We start from the raw sequence: 25,194 nt of genomic DNA on the forward strand, positions 1-25,194 counted from the left end.
CCAACTTCCCTTACTCCTTGTAAAATGAAGGTTACAGGAGTCTGAGTAAAAAGTCCTCCAGCTTGACATTATTTTGACATTATGTTGAAATAACTGCTTGTAGTGTTAGACATGGACTGTGTTATTTTGGAATAATGTTAGTTATTCCGAAATAATGCTGCTGTGTAGACACAGCTTTGGAGTACCAACCTACTGCCTCTTCCCTTGATGTGCGGGAAGATATGCACAACTTCCTCTCCCCCCCCCCCACCAGTTGGAAATTACATAAACTGGGTTATATTATAAACCAGAAATAAGTTTATTAACTAACAAAAAATATGTATTTTAAGTGGCTATAGAGGTAGAAAGCAGAACAAAGCAGATTACTAGGATAATACTATAAAGCAAGCAAACTAAGCTAGGTTCACTAAAGAAACTTGTTACAAATAATAATCCTCACCCTAGATATTATTCAGACAAAGTCCTTCACAGTCTTTCTAGACTGGATCCAGCAGCTATTTCGTTCACTCCCATTTTTTTTAGGTATTTTCAAATATCTGCCTGGCTGAGATAGAGATGAAGAAAGCATTTCCTGCCCCACCTAATATAGAATTTCCATAAGGCAGCATTGCATTGTTTGATTCCCCACCCCTCCATGGAAAAGTACAGCAGACCAAGGTGGTGGCTAATAACAGGTGACCAGGTCACCTGACTCTGTAGCATCCCAGTGTCCATGAGTCAGTAGCAGTATGGAGGGCCCACAAGAAAGCCAAGTCTTTTCACAGTCCATTGTCACAGATGATGGGCCATCAGCCCTGTCTAGCAGTGGGCATTTTCAATCTAAAGTAGCATAGAAAACAGATACACAGATTACTGTTCATAGTTTCAGCTACAGAAATAATATGGGCACACAAATTGTACAATTACACTGAGTAAATCATAAATTTTCCAATGATATCTTACAGGAGGCATCTTTGCATAAAGTATATAGCAGATATGTCATTCATATCATAAGCATATTTTCATAAATAATATGGAACATAATGTCTCAGTATTGGCTAAAGTCTATTTCTTCTTTCAAACCAGTCTTGGGATTATCTATTTCAGGATACAATAGCAGACATATCATGGATATGTTGAAAACATTATTGGGTTTTTCTGTATTTGTACTATTTGTGTAATTCTTTATACTTAGGGAATTTAATATTGTAAATTATTAGTTAGATCAGGACAGGTTTTCAAGTCCTGGTTGAGGTGAGTCGGGTTATTTTTCTCCCATCTAGTATGGTCTCAGGAGAGAAGACAGGGCAAAACCTAGGATGTTGGATGTCAGTAGAACAGTGAAGTTTTGACACCCAGTTCCTTTTTTATGTTTTTCGAATAGATAATATGTTTGACCCACAGCTAAGACTGGCTTAGCATTTTGATTGTTCTGACATCCCCCATATAAAAGGTATTGATTTTAGCAGTGTAGTCTGGAGGGTTGAATTTTTTTAATGTGCATTTAAGAGCTGTATGTGGTATCTGACATCCACTGTCGATTCAAAGAACTGCAGAGCCAGATCCTTGATTTCTTTTTTTTTTTTTTGGTTCTCTACGTCTTCTACGCTTTTTCTTTGACTTTGTGAGTTATTACATATCACACATAGGTTAAAGTAACCTTCACTTTAAATTCCCTGGATTTTGTAGGTTTAAGTCAGCCTTTCAATTGTATTATTACAGAGTTTTCTTTGTGTGAACATTATCAGTCAGATGCTTACCACAGGTTCTAGCACTTACAATAATTTTTGCAATCATTCTTGTGCTAAATGTCACCTATTAGGACTTTGCAAAATCCTCACAACTGATCCGGAATTCCAGTGCTTGGAAAAATTTGCTATTGTCAAGCAGAGCTTTAATTAAAACTATACTTTGTTTTCAATCCAATTTAGGAACAAATAAAAAAGGCAAGATGTAAATTTTACAATGCCTGGCAATGTATCCAATTCTGTGCTGAACAAAGAAGCTTATATGCTGAAAATCTTGTAGGAATAAAGCATATAAGATAAATAAAAAGCTTCCAGTGCTTAATTCCAATCGTCTCCACAACAACTGGAGCTGCTGATAAGACACCTCCTCAGAGTAATGATGCATAATGCGAAGAAGGAGTAACCCAGACTGCATAAGTATGAAGGGATGCCATTCTTTTTTAAGAAAAGTGTGGCAAATGTGAAGCTCTGTTAATGTTCTGAGCCATTTTCAAAGGCATTTTTATGAGCATGGCAAAATGCCAAAGGTTGGCTTTTCCAAACATGATAGGGAGAGCAAGAAATGTAACTATTATAAGGGCATCAAGCATTTGTCCATGTAATATCATGTAAATATTTATGTACTGTCAATTCATTATTAGTGGCGGTTTTAATATGAGTATAAATATTATAAAGTGTGTTTATGACAGATAAATCACAGGGTTGTTAAAGTAATTTGCAACAGTAAAGCTCATTTTGGATAATTACAGAGCCCCAGAAGATTGTGTTTGTGTATTACAAAGAAAGGGGTTGTTAAGAAAAAAAAACTGTTTTGGGCTGCTGACATGTTACAGAGACAGAGGCTGATCCTGCTTGGGACCAGCTTAGGAACATGTGCAAACATTAATGAAAGATGCTGTGAATAGAACAGGAAGGAGAAACAGTGTGGTTTCACTTGCAGGGCTAACCTTATTCAGTCAACTTTCATGCAGATGAAGTACTGTATCTAGAAAAATAATATAAGAAATGATTAGTTAAGATTATGCTGGCAATAAAGATACTAATAATTTACTACATACTGAGTCCTATTTTGCATTTTATGTAGGGGTAAATTAGACCATAGCATTGTTTATTTTTGTTTTATGTAGGCTGTTTTCAGATCCATATTAAAGTTTATTATTGTTTTCCCTCTTCCGTCTCCCTACCCACATTTTATCTGGTCAGATTGGATACTCAGCTCTTCCTGTTTCCCTCAGTCTGTTGAATAACCATTAAATACTGTTGAAAGTTCAAAACACAAAAACAAACAAGGTGCCATGCAGTAGAGTGATAGACTTTGGAAAGTCATAATGAGAATAAAATGTAGTTTTCTCAGCTAACATTCAGCTGCAAATAATTGTGATCCAATTCTTTTTCATTAATGTTTGACTGATTAGATTAATTTCAAGTGAGACATACATTATTTCTATGACAAGAGAGTCATGTATGCATAGTGGATGACTATGTAACTAAAATGGTGAGAAAAAACAAAAGTATTATCTGAAATGCAGTAAAATTTGTGAGATCTCTCTCTCTCTCTCTCTCAAACATTCACAGTGTTTAGCCATTAGACAATACTAGAATTTTGTTTTTACATGGAATGGGGTGTCAAGTCAGTTGTCACTTTGTAGGGCAAAGCTTACTCTAGAGAACTGGTGTAAGAAATATCATCCCTGTTTCTTTTATTCATATACCTCTTGACATTCAACGGTTGCTTTTCCTTTTCCTTGCTCAATCTCAGACAAGGTAAATATTAAAGGGGCCAATTAATTTCTTGATGCAGACAATCAGGGTCAGGATTTGCTTGAACGGAAATTTTCTCTACTTCATCATTTTGACCGTCATTTTCCACAGAAATCACATTCCCATAATGGCATTTGTCTGAAAAGCTTAGGATAATTTGAAGCAATGTGAAAGGAAAATCTAGTTTAGGCACAGGCCAAGTTGCTCTACTACAAGTCCAGATCTTGGTGGACATGCCTTCTCCATAAGGCAGCTCCTCAGACACTCAACCAGACTTCTCCCCATGGTGGATTTTCCCCAACAGGCCTCTAGCTTTCAGACAAATGCCCTGTATTTATGTCTGGCTGGGTGCATTTAAAAGATGAAATTTATGCTCAGCCAGGCAAAACTAAATTTCTGAACAGACTGGGATGCCTAGAGCATTAATGGCTACTGCAATGATGTCACCCCTGCTCTCTAAAAATCTGATAACATTATCTGCATGCTTTCTGTGTATCTGTCCCCTCAAACCTGGTCTCCCTAATGCATCAAAGATCAAGCTGTGGGATACAGCCAGAGACACAACTTCAAACAGACAACTTTTGAAACAGAAAATAATGTAGTTAAATTGCTAACCTGTTCCAGGAATATTACACATGCTTTCTATTTTCAGTACTGTATCTTTATTATGGGTTCAAATTGTTAATGTATACAGCATTTAACCAGATGGAACTTGAAGATGTTTTCAGGAGTATGCAGCTGGCCTTAATTGATTCTTACATTGTTAATAGACATGTCACCTTGTTACCACTCACTTTCCCCTGATCTGTCAACTCTCTTTTGGAGTCTGTCTTCATTTTTTTCTTTTTCTTTAAACTAGATCACCATCTTCATATCACAGTCTATCCTTTTGGTCGCTATCCCTTACTGATGTGATGTTGTAATGCATTCTCACCTTTGCACTTTGAAATATTTTATGTACTGAACTTTTTGTGAGGTCAGCTACAAAATATTTATTAAAATATAATTAAAGAGACATGAGTACCAAAATGGGTTGTGGAGTAACAACCTCAAGCTTACACCATTTTCATGGTATTCGTCACTGTTAAATACTTGATCTTGTTACATAGTGCTTTTATGCTTTTAATATGATTACATTATTAAGTGTTTAATGATTCCTTATACTGTATTTTGCCAATTGGTACAAAGAGTTTTGAAAAAAAAAATCTTTATAGGAGAAACTTTATGCTGGTATCTTCTGCACTTTCACGATATGATGTTGCAAGAAAAGAAGCAAGAGGATGCTGTGCTGAAATGTGAGCATGTAGCGGTAGCAGACAGATCTCCTACCTTTGCAAGTGACTCACCCCACTCAGAGGCTAGAACAGTCCTGCTGCGCTCTAGAGACTATAGTTTGATTGCTGTCACTACGAGTTAGATCATTAATCATAATTGTAGTAGTGACAGCAAGTTTCTTGACCTCATCATGAAAGGCAAAGAGGTCATTCCTGGGAGCGATTCATCCTTCAGGCAAGGCAAAGCTATCGGGAGGATTTATTTTTGTTATCTATGGTATTCTCTTTTGTCCCCTCATTTTCCTTACAATGGGCAGAAATGCAAGGGCTTTGGGGCAGCAGGGTCTGGCTTTTCTTTTACTCTTAGTGAGAAACCTTTTGTTTCAGATCACTGAAATACTTGCTCCTGCCCTCAATACACATCGATTTGGGATTGAATGTCAGAAATGAAGATTCAAGTATCTGAAATAATATAAAGACAGCTGCATATTTTCATTTGTGTCTTTTTTTAATGCCTATTGATTACAGGAAAAATTACTAAATAGTCTTCTTGTGGATGACAGTGCAAATACTGCTCAAATAGTGGTCATTTGTCAGTGGACTCCTGAGAAGAAGCTTGTGATATTTTCATACCCTGTCACCACCAATGGGCTTCATGTTCAGTACCTCGGAGAAACTTCTTTGAGAATAAAGACTGAAGATGAAAAGGTGGAAAATGCTAAGCATGAGGTAAAATACAGGCAGTCACCGAGTTACGCGGATCCGACTTATGTCGGATCCGCAATTACGAACAGGGCTTTTCTCGCCCCGGAGGATGGGAGCGGCGAGACGCCCAGATGTGCCGCGGTCCCGCCGCCTGCGTCCTCCAGAGCGAGAAAAGCTGCTCCGCGTCTCCCTGGTCTGCTGTAGCCCCCCCCAGCAGACCAGGGAGACATGGAGCAAAGCCATGGAGCACGTGGGCAGCGGGACAGCCCAGACACGCCGCGGCTGTCCCGCTGCCGGTGTCCCCCGAGGCTTTGCTCCGCATCTCCCTGGTCTGCTGGGGGGCTCCCCCCACAGCAGACCAGGGAGACGGGGAGCAAAGCCACAGAGGACCCGGGCGGCGCGTCACGGTCCCACTGCCCGCGTCTCCCTGGTCTGCTGGGGAGGAGGGGCGCAGCTAGTGCGCGCCCCACCCCAGCAGACCAGGCTTTTCTCTGGATGCCTGTGGTAGAGCAGCTGGGGCACTTCCGGTTGGTCCCGCAGCGCCGCTCTGGGCGCTACTGGACCAACCCGGCAGCACCCCAGCTGCTCTGCCCCAGGCGTCCCCAAGTCAGCCGCTGCTGAAACTGATCAGTGACTGACTACAGGAAGCCTGAGGCAGAGTTGCTCTGCCCCGGGCTTCCTGGAATCAGCCACTGATCAGTTTCAGCAGCAGCTGAGTTGGGGACGCCTGGGGTTCTTAAGTTGAATCTGTATGTAAGTTGGAACTGGCATCCAGATTCAGCCTGTTGAAACTGATCAGCGGCTGATTCCAGGAAGCCTGCGGCAGAGCAACTCTGCCTCGGGCTTCCTGTAGTCAGCTGCTGGTCAGTTTCAGCAGCGGCTGAATCTGGACGCCAGTTCCGACTTACATACAGATTCAACTTAAGAACAAACCTACAGTCCCTATTTTGTACGTAACCCGGGGACTGCCTGTATTCGTACAAGCGTATTTTTATTGTGTAGCATGTAGTTTTCTTTCAGATCTCTGTTAATTTTTTCTGTGGCACATCTAGTTCTCTTTCTTTACTCTTTCCCACAGATCATGCAGTACATTTGCAAGCATCAGTGCCACTCTGCTCACAGCATCTGTTCCAGTTAGTTGGTATGCTTTTTCACTTCCTCATTGTCGAACTCCTTCATCTTCCCAAACTCTCTGAATACAGCCAGTGTTCATCTTCAAAGAGATGATCTCAGGAAAACCCTCACGATTAAAGCCAATGTAATCTGTCCTTTTCTTTTAAGAGTATTTCTAAAAACTGTTTTCTTGTCAGCGCAAAGTCATAAAAGTGCATTTTCAGGTCTTCCATAGTATAAACAAGATAAGATTGCAAGGAATTTGGATTTTGATATTTGGAAAATAATTGGGAATATTTATATCTTTAACAAAATCTTCAAAGAGGCCTGTTATCAAACACAGGCAATGTAGTGTTACAATTTCATATGAAAGACTTCAAAGTACATATGCAAATAAATACTTGAATGACAGGATAATTAACATAGGTGTGCCACAAGCATTCCTTAATATACCTATTCCTTGCTTTATTAATGATTAACTAGACATACAAAGTAGGTGATGCAATATTGTTGGATTACTAAATAGAACCACATATCTTCAAAGACCACAAAGGACCTTTCATCAGATGGAATGTTTTTTGCAGTTTTGTAATTTATATGCTGCACCAATCAGTTAATCACTTTGGTATCAGGTGACTGGAGTCTAGCTAACTTGACACCACATTTTTAAAAAGTGTCCAGAGGCAATCCTGGTAATTACACACTGGTGTGCCTAACTTCAACACCAGACAAATTGGTTGAACTATAGTAAAGAACATAAAGAACATAATTATCAACCACATAGATAAATAAGATATACTGTATTGGGGAAAAGTTGACAAGCAAGGACGCCATTTTAGGAAGTTGGGGGAAGGGGTAGCAGCTGTGCGTACCAGAATGCAGATTGCTTTTCTTGTTCCCCTGATTATCAGGGAGCAAGAGTAAAGTGCACAGATTGAGTGCATGTCTCTTACTCCTGGCTGGTGAAGGGATGGGGCAGAGGAGTATTCACAAAATCTGTGCACTTTCCTTCACTCTCTGATAGGGCAATGAGAAAAAAAATAAGCAGCATCCCAGTACACACAGTTGCTGTCCTCACTGCCCTCCCAAAATGTCATCCTTGTCAACATAGCTTTTATAAAGTGAAATCATGCCTTAAAATTGTTTGGGTATGTTTACACTGCAGAGTTTTTTCAGAAAAATGGCTGTTTTCCCCTCAAAAAGTCACCTATGTCCACACTGCAATCGTGTTCTTTTGAAAAAAATTTGAAAGAACAAAGGGGTTTTTTTGACATTGGTAAACTTTTTTCTATAAGGAAAAAGACATGCGTACAGGGAACAGCGTTTTTTTTTTTTTTTTTTTTTAAAGAATAGGCCTCCAGAAAAAGCACAGGTACCCTAGTGGCCACTCTGTCCATAGTAATCACAGCTGAAATGCGAGATAGAATCCATTCATTATGGACGCTATCTTTCGAAAAAGCAGATCGCTTTTTCGATGCGCTTTTGCTGTGTTGACACTATCTTTCGGAAGAAGTTTTTTCAGAAGATCTCTTCCAGAAAACTTCTTCTGAAAGAAGCCTGCAGTCTAGGCATAGCCTTTGAGAGGATCCGCAAATAGAGGAACAAGGCTTAGCTGTAGATGTAGCGTACTTGGACCATCAGAAAGCCTGTGATGAGATCACTCACCAAAATGCTGTCAAAGTGAGCAGTCATGGCATAAGAGCAAAAGTTCTCTCATGGACTAGTAACTGGTTAAGGAAACAAAGGGTAAGAATAAATGGTCATTTTTCAGATGGAGAGAGGTAACTAGTGGTATCCTCCAGGAGTTTATAATAGGACCAGTGCAACTCAACATATTCATAAACGATATGGAACAGAGGGCAAACAGCAGGATGGCAAAATTTTCAGATTATATAAAGTTACTCAAGATAGTTAAGTCCAAAGCAGACTCTGAAGAGTTACAAAGGAATCTTACTAAACTGGTTCACCGAGAAACAAAATGGTAGATTAAATTCTATGTTGAAAACTTCAAAAATAATGAACATTAGAAAGCATGATCCCACATATAGTTACAATATCATGAGATCTAAATTATCTGTTACCACTCAGGAAAGAGATCTTGGAGTCATTGTGGATAGTTCTCTGAAAACATCTGCTTTGTGTGCAGCAGCAGTCAGAAAAGATAACACAATGTTAGGAACCATTAGAAGAGGGATAGATAATAAGACAGTAAATATCACAATGCCAGTATTTATTCAAGGTTCACCTACATCTTGAACATTGCATGTAGTTCAGGTCACCCCATTTAAAAAAACCATATTTTAGAAATGGAAAAGATACAGTCGAGGACAACAAAGATGACTAACTTCCATATGAGGAGAGATTAAAAAGACTGGGACATTTCAGCTTGGAAAAGAGATGACTAAGGAGGGATATTGATAGAAGTCTATAAAATGGTGAATAGTATGGGGAAAATAAATAAGGAAGTGTTATTTATTTTTTCACATAATACAAGATCCGGGTGTCACTCACCCCTGGTCTACACTAGGGGATAAATTGGAATTAAGATACGCAACTTCATCTATGTTAATTGCGTAGCTTAAGTCAAACTATCGTTGGTGCCATACACACTGTGGGAAGTCAAAGGGAGCACACTCTCCTTTCGACTTCCCTTACTCCTCGTAGAAGCAGGACTACTGGCTTTGACAGGAGCACCTCTCTCAGTTCAAATTAGCATGTCTTCACTAGACCTTCTAACTTGAACCCCAGAAGATTGACTGTGACTTCTTCAATCTTATCTGTAATGTAGACATGGCTTCAATGAAATTAATATGAAGCAGGTTTAAAACAAACAAAAGGAAGTACTTCTTCACACAATGCATAATCAACCTGTAGAACTCACTGCCATTGGATGTTGTGAAGGGCAAAACTTTAACTGGATTCAAATAAGAATTATATAAATTCATGGAAGATGGGTCCATTGATGGTTAGTAGGCAAGATAGTCAGAGACATGATCCCAATTCTCTCGGTATCTCTAGCTTCTGATTGACAGAAGCTGGGAGTGGACAACAGGACGGATTATTTGATGATTTCCTGTTCTGTTTATTCCTTCTGAAGCATCCGCTATAGGACTACAGGATATTATGCTAGTGGATCATTGATCTGGCCCATTGTGGAAGTTCTTGTTGCTTTTAAGCACTTATGAAAGCAGAAGTTCTTGTAAGCACTTATGAAAGCAGAAGTCCGAATGTTATTGGCTTGATACTGTTCTTGAATTAGAGCTTGCTTTCCATTCATAGTATCACGACTTGTGCATATTGATTAAATGCAGCAATATTGTCCAGCATATTTCACTTAGTAGTTGCATGGTAGGTACAAGCTTAGGACATGGTGGTTAATTATAAGGTTTTCTAGTATTCCAAGCAAATGTATTATAGTAAGATGTCAATAAACATTCCTAAAATTGCCCGAAAAGATTAAGAATAAACAATTACTCATGGCCCAGTCCTGTGAGTACATGCTCGGCCCCTGTTGACTTGACAATTGCTCTTAGCTCTCTTTCACTTAAGAGGGTCAGACCTACAAATCCTTTATGGGCACATATACTTTGTGTGTGGATATGAAATGTCCATCAGTTGCTAGAACATAGGTGCATATTGGGTGTCAATAATACAATCTCTACAGCTCAAAGTTTCTTCTGGTAGGCTTCAAGCTTGATCTTTACTTGAGATACAAATCCTTTCTTTTTAAAAGAGTTGCTTGTTCCTTGGCTCCTTAAATCCTGAGATTATTCACTGGCCACTTCATCAACTTGGCCTCCTATTGGCCCAAGCTGTGAAATTCTATTGTCTCCCAGTGCTCTGAGGAATTAAAAGGTTCATTCTCTTTGCTTCTCCTCAGTGTTACTGGTCTTGGTATGTGTAATTGGAGATTCAGCTTCACTAAGCTAGTCCTTTATTCATCCTTTTCCTTCATCAATTAAGATTTTTGGTTTGGTTTTAACCAAAATAGTTCACACCATTGTCACATGTTCAGTTATTTCTAGCATAATATAAAATTTGGTAAATTTCATTTTTCATGTATGTTATTAATAATTGCCCATTACAGCTACGCTTTAGGAAGTGTTAATTCTTTTCATACAACTTGCTAATGCCCCTCTATCTTAACATGCACCACATCTGCCAACCTAGCATTGGCCCTGGTTGGCCTAGAGATTGCCAGTTGTGCAGAACTGAGATACATTTCTGTGTCTGTCTTCCTTTCTGAAATGCACAGCCATGTGCCAAGTATCACTGAATGCATTTCAGTGGTTATTTCAGTGGAATTTCAACCACAGCTAAATGATTTTTTTCTAACAAAAATTAAAACCAGGTAAGTCATACATCTAAAACTAAGACCCTTAAACATAAGGTTCACTTAAATTTATGTACCTTTCAGCCAGTGTGAGCCAAGAGTTGTGTGAACATGGGTAGATTTGTTGTTTCATAGGAAAATGAATTAGTTTGGCAGTGTTGCCAGTTTTGCCCTGAGACTTTTGGTTAATTTGAGCCTCAAATGAATCTTAGGCATGACCCCATCATAGATAGAAACTTACAAGAAGGATTCATATGAAGGTAAAGCTCTGAGATTTACACAGATTTGATTTACTCCTAAGCTATGGAAAAGGCCACTAATGCATACTGCCAAGATCCTGAAACAATAGGGCTACGTCTACACTGGCCCCAAATTCTGGAAAAGGGATGCAAAGCAGGTAAGTCAGCATAGGGAAATCCGCGGGGGATTTAAATATCCCCCGCGGATTTAAATAAACATGTCCGCCGCTTTTTTTCCGGCTTGGGGAAAAGCCGGAAAAAAAGCGTCTAGACTGGTGCGATCCTCTGGAATAAAGTAGGAATAAGAGATCCTCCGGAAAAGGGCTTTATTCCGGAGGATCGCGCCAGTCTAGATGCTTTTTTTCCGGCTTTTCCCCAAGCCGGAAAAAAAGCGGCGGACATGTTTATTTAAATCCGCGGGGGATATTTAAATCCCCCGCGGATTTCCCTATGCTGACTTACCTGCTTTGGATCCCTTTTCCGGAATTTGGGGCCAGTGTAGACGTAGCCCTCGTGTGGAAATTTTTCCATTTGCTTAGTAATGATGATAGTGAAAAGCTGAAAACACTGCTTTTGAGTTCTAATATGTTTGTTTTTATTTAGTTAAAGTTTGTGCACAGATGTGTGTAAGTTATTTGGTGGGGGAGGGAAAAGAAAGATGGGTTTTTTGAAGGGGATAAAAGAGAAAGAGGAAGTGAAAAGGAGAATCATAAGTAGAGGAAAAATACAGGGAAATTGAACTCTGACTTTGAGCTATTAAGTCAGAAATAATATGTTATGCATACAACATGTTTCTGATTATGCTCTGGATTTCCTGCTACGTGCTCAAGTGGGCAAACAGAAAAAAAGTGTCCCATAAGGCATTGCTTTGTTTTCCCTTTGAAAATAATTTTGTTCATTCTGATATCACTTAAAAGTGTGCCTTTTCTCAGATTATGCCCCCCCAATACAATGTAGTAATAGATAACTAAGCTGACATTTTGTTTAATTATCACCATAAAAAACAAGCTTCTGGTACATTATTGTAATAAATTTTAGCAATGAATGAAATAATACACTAGACTTTTGTCAAAGAAGAAGAACATTTTTTATGGAAACATATTAGAAACATTAAAAATCCTTTGTCATTTGGGTCTGTAATAAGAGTGGTCATATAAATTATATGATTATCATAACTTTTTGTGGTATAAATGTACCTAAATCCAATATTTAGGTGTCACTGACATTCTCAAACTTACCATTCAGCTGCCTAATCCTGTAGGTTTTAAAGTTTCAGGCAGTTAGCATTTGCAAAGCTATATCAGACATGATGCTGCTTCACAGCTACCGCCCTTCGAGCCCTAGTGCAAGCAAAAGCTCTGGAAATATTTTTAAACTAACTATTTTTCCTATCTCACCATTAAGCCTGATCCTGTGGACATGCTCAGAGGCTGTATGGTAATTGGGCCTACATGATTGGGTATCGTTCCAAAAGAGGGAGTGAGTCTAATAGCCGGGTGGTTTGGGCCTCACTGGGGATATAAGAAACTCAAGTTTGAATCTCAGTTCTGCCTGATTTGAAGCAGGGACTTTGAATTTGACTGCTCCAAGCTATAGAGTCAATCACACTCTTTCTCAAGGAGAAATGTGTAATGATTTATACAAAGTAGCACAGTTCTAAAGGGACACATTGAAAGGTACCTCCCAGAACAGCCAAAAACTCAGTGATTGTGGTGCGGATGCAGGAGACCTGCCTGCAAGCCCCTGCTCCACATCAGGCAGAAAAAGCTTGAATCTATTTCCTATATCCTAGATGAGTGTCCCAACCTCCGGGATTTGGCTGCTCTGGACTCTCATAGGTGTGTCTACACTGCTATAAAATATCTACATCTGACTGCAGCAGCTGACTTGAGCTCTCAATTGGAGCGTAGACATTTGGCCTTGGGCTCTGGGGCTTTGTAACAGGGGAGGATGACAGAGACTAGTCTCCATCCCCAGCCCAAATGTCTACACTCAAATTTTCTAGCCTGCACTCTATAAGCCTGAGTCAGCTGGGGGTGCTTTACTGCAGTGGAGACATACCCTAAAGCTATTTCTACACTCACGGCTTCTTGCGTCAGAAGTATGGAAACAAGGCTAAGCATGGAATATCACTGAGCCTCATTTGCATACCTAATGAACCGCCATTTTTGCAGAAGAGGCTCTTGCACCAAAAGGAGCTGTCTACACTGCCCCTTCTTGCAAAAGAAAAATCCTCTTGCGCAATGCCATTACTCCAATTATTGTCAGGAATAACGGCATTGTGCAAGAGGGTTTTTGTTGCACAACAAGGGGCAGTGTAGACAGCTCTTTCTGGCGTAAGAGCCTCTTCTGCAAAAATGGTGGTTCATTAGATATGCAATGAGGCTCAGCGGTATGCCACACTTAGCCTCATTTGCATACTTCTGATGCAAGAAGCCGGGAGTGTAGACATAGCCTAGCTCTCTGATTTTAGGAGAGAAAGGGCTGTCATGCATTGGTGTATAACTCCAGAAGAGGCTGTGTCTAGACTGGCAAGTTTTTCTGCAAAATCATCTGCTTTTACGGAAAAACTTGCCAGCTGTCTACACTGGCCACTTGAATTTCCGCAAGAAAACTGACGATCTCATGTAAGAAATCAGTGCTTCTTGAGGAAATACTATGCTGCTCCCGTTCGGGCAAAAGCCCTCTTGCGCAAATCATTTGCACAAGAGGGCCAGTGTAGACAGCACAGTACTGTTTTGCGCAAAAAAGCCCCGATGGCTAAAATGACGATTGGGGCTTTTTTGCGCAAAAGCGCGTCTAGATTGGCACGGATGCTTTTCCACAAAAAGTATTTTTGCGGAAAAGCATCTGTGCCAATCTAGACGCTCTTTTCCGAAAATGCTTTTAACGGAAAACTTTTCCATTAAAAGATTTCCGGAAAATCATGCCAGTGTAGATGTAGCCAAGAGTGTTTAGCATTGTGAATCCTAAGCAGAGGAAGGTGCCTCCCTCCTGCCTGCCTGTCAGGCCGCCATGACCCAGCTAAGTGGGAGTGAGGTGCCTAAGTATCTTTGGGCACATCTACAATGCCCCTTGGAGGTGTGATTCCCAGCACTGGTAGACAGACTAACACTACCATATTAAATATAACAGTCTGGTTGGAGATTGTGGCATGGCCAGTAGTTCAGGTTAATCATGAGAACTTAAATCCTTCAAAGGATAGATGGGCGTGGATTTGCTGGCTAGCCTGAGCTGTCTTACATGCAGTAACATTCACACTGCTTTTTCTTTCTTTTTTTTTTAAACCACGTTAGCTCAAGCCAGGGTAGCATGAATCTGTCTAGCCATGCTGGAAATCACACTTCTCTTTGCTGAGTGTCATATCATTGTAGATGTTGTCCCCACCTTGCCACTCCCAATCTTTCCTTTCCTTCTTTGTTACACTAGGGGAGATTTTCAAAGGCACAAATGGGAGGTAGGTGCCAATTTTCATTCCCATTTGCACCTTTGTTCTGTGCCAGAGGTCGGCAACTGTTGGCACATGGCCCATCAGGGTTAGCTGCTGGCTGGCCATGAGACATTTTGTTTACATAGACCATCCACAGGCATGTTCCCTTCTGCCGCACCAAGTGGCTGCAATTCGCTGTTCCTGGCCAATGGGAGCTAGCTGCACAGGGATGTGCTAGCTGATGCTCCCCTCAGCTCCCATTGGCCGGGAATGGTGAACTGCGCCAGTGGGGCTGTGGGGAGCAGTGTCTGTGGACAATCAACCACAGCAACATGTCTTGTGGCCTGCCAGCAGATTACTCTGATGGGTCACATGCTGAAGGTTGACAACCTCTGGTCTATTCTCCAGAATAGGACCACTTAAAAAAAATTACTGTGAGCAACGTGACCCATTTTTGGTAGTAATAAAGAATAAATGATTAATACCGGTATCAGGTTCCAGGACAGGGGCCCAGCATATTGAGGGTGAAGACCATGGTTAACAATTTCACTCCTCTGGCACCATGGGCTGTTGGTGAAACTGCTGCTTGTGGAGGTAAGTTCCCCAGCCTGGATTTGCTCCCATACTCCACCCTTGTTTTGACCACACCAGGCCTTCTCCCCTCTGCCTCATGTGCTCCCCAGTGTCTCCTTCTTCTCTCTGCTTATCCATTCCAGCTTAATCCCTGAACCCAAATGTAGCAAATGACATTTGGAAAAAAACACTGTTCTAACATTTATTTCTAAAGAAAATGGAGCACGTTTCCTACTGCATGCCAGATTTTGAAGACTGAACATGCAGAAGGCACCTAATTAAAGCAGTAAATTTGAGAATTAAAAATGTCAGTCACAGGTTTTTTTTTTATATACTCTGAAGTTTGTCAGAGATGTATTTGCAAAAACTTTTTAGTAAGGGCAAGTCAGCTGTCCTGCTGAATATAGCATTTATGGAATATATGATGCAGCTCTTCTCTTCTTTTGCATATTCTTCATCAGTATTTCTAAGCTAATTTTATGTTTTAAATATACTCTTAAGCCTTCATAAAGTAATCATTCCAGATTGCTACATATTTAAACTCACTGAAACAAAGATATTATGGGTATGTCTTCACTTGCTCCCTACTTCGAACTAGGGAAGCACATGTAGCTGACTGAAATTGCTAATGAAGTAGGGATTTAAATATCCCGCGCTTCATTAGCATAATCTTGCCCGCGTGCTATTCCACTTGCCAGCTGATTCGAAATAGGAAGTGCACTCTGGGATGCGTTAGTTCAAATCAAACCCCTTGTTCGAACTAATGTTACTCAAAAAATGAGGTGTATCAGGTGGCGAGCGGAATAGCGCGCGGGAGAGATTATGCTAATGAAGCGCGGGATATTTAAATCCCCGCTTCATTAGCAATTTCGGTCGGCTACATTTGCATTCCTAGTTCGAAGTAGGAAGCAAGTGTAGACGTACCCTATTTTTAATTAATCTGTCAGAGCAGTTTAGTGTGTTCATAACAAAATTCATTGCTAATTTATCCTGTGTGATTTTCATAACAATTTCATGTTTATGAAATGTCATTATATGTTGATGTTAAAATAGTTTTCCAAAGATTTTAGGCATAGCTAAGGATTTTATATCATAGTGAGGAAATGATTTTGGTGAGGGGTTCTCTTAAAACTAGCTCATCAAATAATCAGAAGTAAAAGGGAAACTCATTTGTCCAGCTATCTCAAAGAAAAAGAATGCTGTTCCTTTAAGGCTCTCTTCAAGAGGGGGGTGAAAGGAGAGTAGGGATGGAGAGAAATAATGGTAACACTTTGGAAGTAAGCATGGATGGCTGGTAATGTAGGCAAGGGAAGGCATAGCCTTCCTAAAACTGCCTACATGCATGACCACTGAAGGCTGGGGCCACTACTAGGGAGGGCTGGGGCTGTGGTGTTGCAGTTCGGCTTCTCTGGCCGCTGGGGAGGGCCGAATCAGCCCCAGCCATGTGGCCAGGAAGGCTAGGGATGAAGTAGGCAAGGCTTGGCTTTAGGGGTGGGGCCTCAGGCAGAAGGCATGGGGCAGAGCTGAGGCTTGCCGTCCCCTGCTGGACTTTTCCTGGTGGCTGATTGAAGCAAGCTTTGGTCTATAGTACTTAAAATTAAAATGTATATTTTAGAGATGGGTGGTCTTTTGAAGAATTTAGTTAGAAAGTTAAAGTATTTAGTTAAAAAACAGAAGTTCAACGTATTTAAGGCTAAATATTTAGACTGTGCATCTAAATATCTATGCATGGTTTTTCTAAAAGATGCGATTTTATAATCTTCAGCCACAAACTTCTTTTTAACGTAAGGTCCTGTAACATAGTAATGCACAACTATGTTTGTCAGTAAATAGGGTTGGCACATGCCCGTTAAATGGTCTCATTGCCACTTAATGGCTTTTTCACAAGTTCAATGTTATGCTAATAGGTCTGGCAAGCTGGAAGGCTTTTCACTTTTAAGTTAACAGATTCACATCAGGGGAAGTGTCACCAGACTGCAAGCTGCAACAGGTGTTATGGGAGACTTCAAAAAGGGTCAGAAGAGGGATCAGAAGAGGGAAGTGTTTGAGCAACTAAAACCCAGGCAAGGCCTCCCCTTGCTTTGTTATACCGGGGTTCTTGCTATGTGTTATAAGCACATAGTAGTAGATATTGTGACAAGAGCCCCCCTGACCCAGACCACCACTTGGGCCAGCCTCTCACTCCCAACCCCAGGGGTTGCGGTAGGTCTCTGTGATAGGGAACCCAGCCTCTTCTTCTAGGACTCCCTCCCTGGCTGGCTGTTTTTGTTCTAATGCTGGTGTGATATGTTCTCTGTCTTTCCTTCACCTCTCACTTTCCCAGTTTACAACTGCTGAGGCTTTTAAATGCCTTCAGCCAGCTAGCAGTGGAATCAGCTGGCCCCAATCTGCCTGAGCCAGCTCCCCCTAGCTGCTTCTAATTGTCCTGCGGCCCTCTGCTTCTATTTACAGGTCTTTCACCGTTTTTGGGCTGCCTTTTCCCCCCTTTGCAGCAGCCCTCTGGTCTGAGCCTGCCACAAATATGTTTAAAAGAAAAGAAAAAAAAGACCAACAGCTCAAGCTCCCAACCCTACCAAACAAAACTTGTCACTGCACACACAGTTCTCCCCATGGAGAGAGAATAGAGAAAGAACAATCCACATGTAACAGATGTTAGTTTTGTAGCATTGCTGGAAGGACCTGGATTACAATGATGAGAAAGGCAGTATAAAAACCTGTATGTAATAGAATGCCATCAATGATGTCAGCACAGCTTCATGGACATTGTTTGTGTATTATCTTGTGTTCTTAATGATTAAGAAACAAAGGACACCAGAAATCTGTTTTTGTTTTTAATTCCTCCTAGCACAGAATTGATGCCCAAAATATGAAAATATGTTCCCACAGACAACACAAGCTGAAGTTTATATGCACCCAAAAGAAAAATCAGAGGCCTCTGGGTATTTTGGTTGTTTATTTATTGGTTTGGGGTTTATTTTCTTTGTTGTTTAGTTGTTGTTTTGTTTTTAATTTACTTATTTGGAATTTTATTTTAATTTGAGGGAGCAACAAAATTAAAATGTCATTAAAATAATTAAATCTGCATACCTCTCTTTCTACCATATCTGTTATGTTTAGCTTTTAAAAAGATGCCCCTGGGAGTTGACATTGTCACTATGGACTCTATTTTGCAAAATCTGTATTGTGATATATGACACTTAAGGAAAGTAGACAGCCACAGACACAAAAAGATTGGAAAATTACATTTTATATTTCATTGTGCAATTCAGTGAACACTGGGTTTCTTTTATATCCTGCAGCCATAATCTCATAATACTGTTTTTTAAAAAATCCCTTCTTTTTGTTTGCAGATTCTCCAGGAAGTAGTAGCCTACCTAAGAGAAATAAATGGTAACTGTGAAAGTTTTTTGGTACAGTACAGACACCGATTAATTCTGATGTATTTTTAGTCATGTTTCATTAAATATGTAAAATGATGGGTCACTAGTATTGGTGAGAGGGGCAAATGGAACATAATTAATAGATGAAAGAATGCCCCCTTCAAAATGTAGCTGCTATAAGTATACTTGGCTGATCATGAAATTTTTAATTTAGCCTTCATATCTATATTTTAGATTGACTCTGCTTCAGGCGTGAGCTTCATTTACTGAAAAAGTCATGGGAAGTCATGTTTATTGTCTCAGCAGGTAGCTGCACTTTAAGTGTAATGCTGAAAGACATGAGAAAACGGAGGCCAGTTTGTGTTATTAGAAACACACTACAGCTTCCTGACAGATGTGTGCAGCAGAAAAAAATTGCTTCAGATTCTATCAAGCTTTAAATATTTCTGCTTTAAAGATGTCAACTTAAGTTCTTTACTTTCCCCAAATACATGATAATGGTGTAAGCGGCCTCTTCTGTGGAAGAAAATGTGACCAATCTAGCTATATAAGAAACACTGTCTGTAATCCTTTGTGTAGGCTGTGAGTATTTCAGCCTTATCCTTGAGACGCATATCAGCTCTTTTACTGTGCACATGGAAGGATTTGTGTATTAAAAGTGACTACAGTAATGAAATATTTGTTTATTCAATTTCAGAAAGGATACTTATCTCTCTCTGGCTGAAAAGCAAAACATTATGCTAACATATTTCAGATATATAGTCAGCAAGAAGGCGACCCTACACAGTCTTGCTCTCTTTTTGTCACATAATATCCTTAGCTTCTAATAACAGTCTGATAAAGGGACTATGCTGTATCTGTAGCCATGATTATTGCCATATGGTGGTTTACAAATTACAATGTATTGTGATGAGCTGAGATTGACTAGAGAGGCCTGACTAACTCCCAGGAGATGAGGAGCTGCTAGCAAGGCTAGTGCACGTTAATAGCAGTGTTATCATTTGATAATGCAACACCATCTATAATATTTTCATTGAGTTAATAATAGAAAAAGTTATTTTCTATAGAAAAATGTGGTGTTTACTATTATAACTGTAACTAATTTATCATTATACTGTAGTACCTATATTGTCAGTAGTAATACTTAACACATCTATAGAATTTTACTAACAGTAACAAATTAATCCATGGTTTCACATATTGGCAGAAATCTGTCAAGATATCTAAATAACTCATTTGTATACCTGTAACTTTTTTTATTATCTGGCAGTAATTGGACTATGACAGACTATTAGCTTGCTCTCTCACCAATGGAAGGTGGTCCAAAACCAATGTTACCTCACCCCCCCCTTGTTTTTATAATATGCTGGGACTGATGCGGCTACAACTATATTGCATACAATAAATAGGGTAGTTCATACTACAGGATGAACCTCTCTAGTCTGGTATCCTTCAGACCTGACCAGTGCCAAACCACAGAATTTGCTGGGCCATGGGTGGTCAATATTGTCTAGCAGCATTACTAACGCTTCCACGGCTTACTGGGCTCTTGGAAGACATTTAGGGCTAAAGTAGAGCTAAATATCAGCACAGAACACTGAATGACAGGGATGGTGGCTGTAAACAAATTTTATGGGAAACTTGGTCACACCCCTGATAAGTGGACATCTTGGTAATTAAAATCATGCTGGATCAAGGATATTAGTGAACCAGAGAGTGTCACACTAGAGAAGTTCAACCTGTACTTTCTGAAACTGACACTCTTCAAGCATGTACTAAGTAGGTCAAAGTGGAAAAATTTGCTACACTCTGACATATTTCCTAAACCATTGATATACTTATTGATATGCACAGCATTTGTAGTGAGAAACTCATTCAAAATATTTTCCCTACCATTTCATAGAATTATAGAATACTGGAACTGGAAGGGACCTCTAAATGTCATTAAGTACATTCCCCAGCCCTCATGGCAGGACCAATTGCATAGACACTTCACATCTTTTCTTCTTTTATGGCTTTCCTGTCTACCTATCCTGTTTCTTATTAAACAAATCAAGCTGGTCCTCATGTACTTATGTATTTTTATGTAAACTAATATAACCGATGTGATTTAGTCCAAATTACGGCAAATGCATACTCTCATAAAGGCATACATAAGCATGTAACAAGTGCATTTGCATTTTGGAATTATTGCATTATGGATTCAGAACCATAATTACATCTTTTATAATTATATTGCCACTAGTTATCCCACAGTGGATTAGTACTAAGATATTTAGCAAAGTGATTCTAGAAGTGAAACATATTGGAAAATTCACAGGACTTATAACAATTCTCAAATTCACACAGGTACCTGGTATAGTCATCTGCTCTTCATACTCAGGATTTCATACATTTTTGTTTTCTAACCCTAAAACCATGCAAAATTCACCTAGTTTCAGATTACAATGTGGTTAAAGTTTGCAGAATCAGGCTCTTATTTAATAATGCTTATGATGTGATTTTGAGATCTTTATTTGAAAAGTGCTATACTAATGCAAAGTAGTGCACATGCATGGTCAAATATGCACATTTTTGTATGTGCCTGAGGCTTGTGTGCACTAATTGGGCCTTGGTGCTAGATATTCATTTATCTAGCAACAGGTCAGAAATGAAGAAAACCAATAGGAGTGGAAATGCAGACTCCATAACACAGACTCAAACTCCAGAATGGATATTTAATTTTCAGCAGACCATGACTGAACTTACTGGGGAAAGGAGTAGGGACAGCACAGCTGCCTCATCAGTGACTAACTTCCATCCAAGGTGTTATGCCCATCCATTACTGTTATGTCACATACTCTTTTTGTCCTCCAGTTGCCTGACAGATTCCAAAGCACTATGTACTCTGATGGTTTCTTATGCCGAGTATCAGGCAGTGTGCTTCTCCTCCCTTTACACCAGGAATGGGCAACCTAGGCTAGCGAGTGGGCTGCATGAGTGACCTTCCTTCATCTCAGTGAGCTGCAAGATTGTTGTAACCAAGATGGTCTCCCAGGATACAGTAGCTTTGCTAATTGCGCTTGTGTACCTACAGTTTGCATGGTGTGCTGATTGAACTGTAGCAGCACTTTGATTGGATACAGAACGAGTATATGGTTCTCACAGTCATTGCTGTGTGCTGTCAGCATGCACCTCACTTTATGTGCCCTTGGTTTGTGTGTGTGTCACATTAGTAATACTGGTAGGAAAAAAAACCTCCCAGACAGAAACCAGTATAATCTGGCAACTTTGTGCATAGGCAATGTTAAACAATATGTCTTGTGGGCCACACACAGAACCCCGATGGGCTGCATGTGGTCCTTAGGATTCAGGTTGCCCACCAGTGTTCCCTGTAAGCTCAGGAGAGATTCAAATGCTGACTAGAAGATCACCCGCAACTAGATGTTTGTTTTTACTTGTGGTGCACATTTGCATCTTTCTTGGTGCACATAAAAATGTATTCTGCATATGGATGAAAATACCCTGCACATATATGGAAAAGATTAACATATATCATTGCTGCCCACCACTGCCTTATACAGTAAGTATATCCTTGATTGGTGAGTCATACTGACTCTATCATTCATTCCCTCTTTCAGGCTGATCTTCTCCTATTCGCCTTTTTGGGTTCTCTTTTCCACTAATGCATCTCCTTACCAAGGATCCTGTGTTATATCTCCTAGGGTTGTTGTATGTGTTTTGGATCTCAGAATGCATCTTCGAAAATACGTTTCTGGAGTTTCTATGAGCATGCATCTTTCATTAACCTATATGAATGAGTGATTTCAGTGAGATGCTGGCACTTAGAAATGCACAGGACTGCATGTCTGGGTCACACACATGTTCTCTGTTAAAAAGGTGAGCAGCAGACGTCTTCCACTTTGTGCTAGTGTGATACTCAAGAGAGACAAGTTTTGAAAATCCCACAAAAAACCAACAGGGCAAAACTGAGCATATAGTTTCTTCACCTTTGAAAATTCCCCTACAAGGGTTCAATTCAACTCTCAATGAAATCAGTAGAAAGGCTGGCTCCCTTTTGAATGTAGTTGCAGTAGTTGTCTCAAACCCTAAATTATTAAAAGAAGAGGTGAAGTGTGTCGTGACTCTTCTTCATTGGGCAACATTCCATTTAACTTGTCTTAGACTTAAAACAAAACCATGCAGTTTAGTGGTTCATGCTGTTTTGAAAGTCTGTCCTCACACTAAAGTAAGTCTGTCACTAGCAAAGGAACTATGTGGCATAAAGTCTACTTACCTTTGGCTGTTTGCTAAATATAACATTTATATGAGGATGGGGCACTGTGTGGATTTAGGAGATAACTGAAAGGATCTTCCTTAGAATCATAGGGCTGGAAGAGACCTCAGGAGGTCATCAAGTCCAGCCCCCCTGCCCAAAGCAGGACCAATTCCAACTAAATCAACCCAGCTAGGGCTTTATCAAGCCAAGACTTAAAAACCTCTAAGGATGGAGATTCCACCCTTAGAAGTAACCCATTCCAGTACTTCACCACCCTCCTAGTGAAACAGTTTTTTCTAATATCCAACCTAGACCTTCCCCACTGTAACTTGAGACCATTGCTCCTTATTCTGCCATCTGTTGCTACTGAGAACCGTCTCTCTCCATCCTCTTTGGAACCTCCCTTCAGGAAGTTGAAGGCTGCTATCAAATCCCCCCTCACTCTTCTCTTCTGCAGACTAAATAAGACAAAATCCCTCAGCATTTCCTCATAGGTCATGTGCTCTAGCCCCCTAATCATTTTGGTTGCCCTCTGCTGGACCCTCTCCAATGTGTTACATCACTCTGCATCCTGCAGCCCCTACCTCTTTCTCTTTCATTTTCTCTCCTTGGTGTGCATTGGCCAGGGGGAAGAGCATGGGCCCAGAAATGCCCCTCTCCCCCTGGCAGCCAGGGAGAAGAGTGTGGAGCCTGCAAGGCCCCACACAGGCTCTTCCTCCATGGCTGGGGGGAGTGGGACCTGGGTGTGACCTCACTGCCAGGGGGCAGACAGAGCTTGGGATGGGGGGGGAGCATAACTGGTGGGAGGGCAAAGCCAGGGCACCTCCTGGGGTTGTTTTGGGACCAGGGGCAGGGGGGAAGAGCTGGGGTTGGGGCAGCCTCGGATCCTTCCTGACAGGGGGGAGAGCCTCAGCTCGGCTTCTTCTGGCAGCCAGGGAGAGAGCCAGACCAACCATGGCCTCAGCCCAGCCCAACCCTGTGGCAGCTTGGGGGAGGGAGAGAGCCGGGCCTAGTATGCTTAGACCTGGCTGGGGAAGTGGGAATGTAAAGGGTGGAGGGGAGGAGAGTGAGAGGAAAGTGATATATCCGATCGTTTGGAATTGGTAGAATTGTGTATGACCGCATTGTTTGATTAGAAGCCTGTGGCTAGATAATTTAAAGCAACTGTGTGTTTTAGACTTCTCATTAACCAAGAAGGCAATACAGAAGCTGTTTTGGGCTGGTGTGGTAAATATTAATATCGGAATAACCACCAGCTTTGGCGATTGGTCACCCCATTTCTTGCAGCGTACCCTAAATGTGCTACCTCAGCTGGCTGCCCTGGGACACTTGTTATCAGAACTGTTTTCATTGCTCTGTGCTTTTGTGTAAATGGTTAGCAAAGGTAAAGTGGTGGCATAATAAACGTAGATGTGTGGCTTGGTACCACTCAACATTTTCATTGAAAAACTAGAGCAATATAGAATTAACATGGCACACATTAAATAAATCAAAAGCTGGTTAACTGATGAGTCTCAAAATGTAACTCTAAATGGGGAATCGTCATGGAGCAGGCCTGTTTCCAATGGGTTCTCACAAGGTCTGGTTCTTGGCCTTACACTGTTTAACATTTTTATCAATGACCTGTAAGGAAACAAAATCATTACTGATTCAGTTTGCAGATGGCACAAAAATTGAAGGAATGGTGAATTATGAAGAGGGCAGATTACAGGTTAAATGTGATCTAGATTGCTTGGTAACCTGGGTACAAGCAAACAATAGTGATAGAAATGTAGCTGTGTTAGTCTGGTGTAGCTGAAACAAAATACAGGACTATGTAGCACTTTAAAGACTAACAAGATGGTTTATTAGATGATGAGCTTTCGTGGGCCAGACCCACTTCCTCAGATCAAATAGTGGAAGAAAATAGTCACAAAGAAAAAACAGTTTCTTGCCATTTCAACCCGAAAGGACACTGTCTCAACAACCTAATTACATGCATCCTACTCCAGAAGATTTTCAAATCTGCACTTGAAAGGGAATCCTCTGAACTGTCATTCATGCTAAAATTCGACACTCTCCGCGGGGGGCTGAACAAAGACCCCAACTACCTTACCCATTACAAAGATAGCTTCCCCAATTATCACCTCTAATACCATTAGCTCACAGACATCTACCTTTCCCCACCTCTAATATCATTAACTCACAGACATTTACCTTCCTCCCCCCCCCATCCCCCTTCTATTCTGAAATGTGATTTGTCCTTTTCATATGTGTTCATCTTTTTTTTTAATTGTATCCTTTGGTATATATGGTTGTGACTATTTTCTTCCACTATTTGATCTGAGGAAGTGGGTCTGGCGCATGAAAGCTCATCATCTAATAAACCATCTTGTTAGTCTTTAAAGTGCTAGATAGTCCT

At 40.5% G+C, this 25,194-nt stretch overlaps 1 long non-coding RNA gene across 1 annotated transcript in view; it reads right to left on the reverse strand.

Annotated features, from left to right (window-relative positions):
* Window positions 1-408: 408 nt before the first annotated feature.
* Window positions 409-25,194, reverse strand: part of LOC142827110 (uncharacterized) — a 28,589-nt gene continuing 3,803 nt past the window's right edge. Inside the window, exons 2-3 of the long non-coding RNA XR_012901534.1 lie at window positions 2,675-2,712; window positions 409-819 (exon numbers count right to left, since the gene is read on the reverse strand). This is a non-coding gene — a long non-coding RNA (uncharacterized LOC142827110). The remainder of the gene's footprint in view (window positions 820-2,674; window positions 2,713-25,194) is intronic.

The sequence above is a fragment of the Pelodiscus sinensis genome, chromosome 1 (genome assembly GCF_049634645.1).
Source record: "Pelodiscus sinensis isolate JC-2024 chromosome 1, ASM4963464v1, whole genome shotgun sequence".
NCBI lineage: Eukaryota > Metazoa > Chordata > Testudines > Trionychidae > Pelodiscus > Pelodiscus sinensis.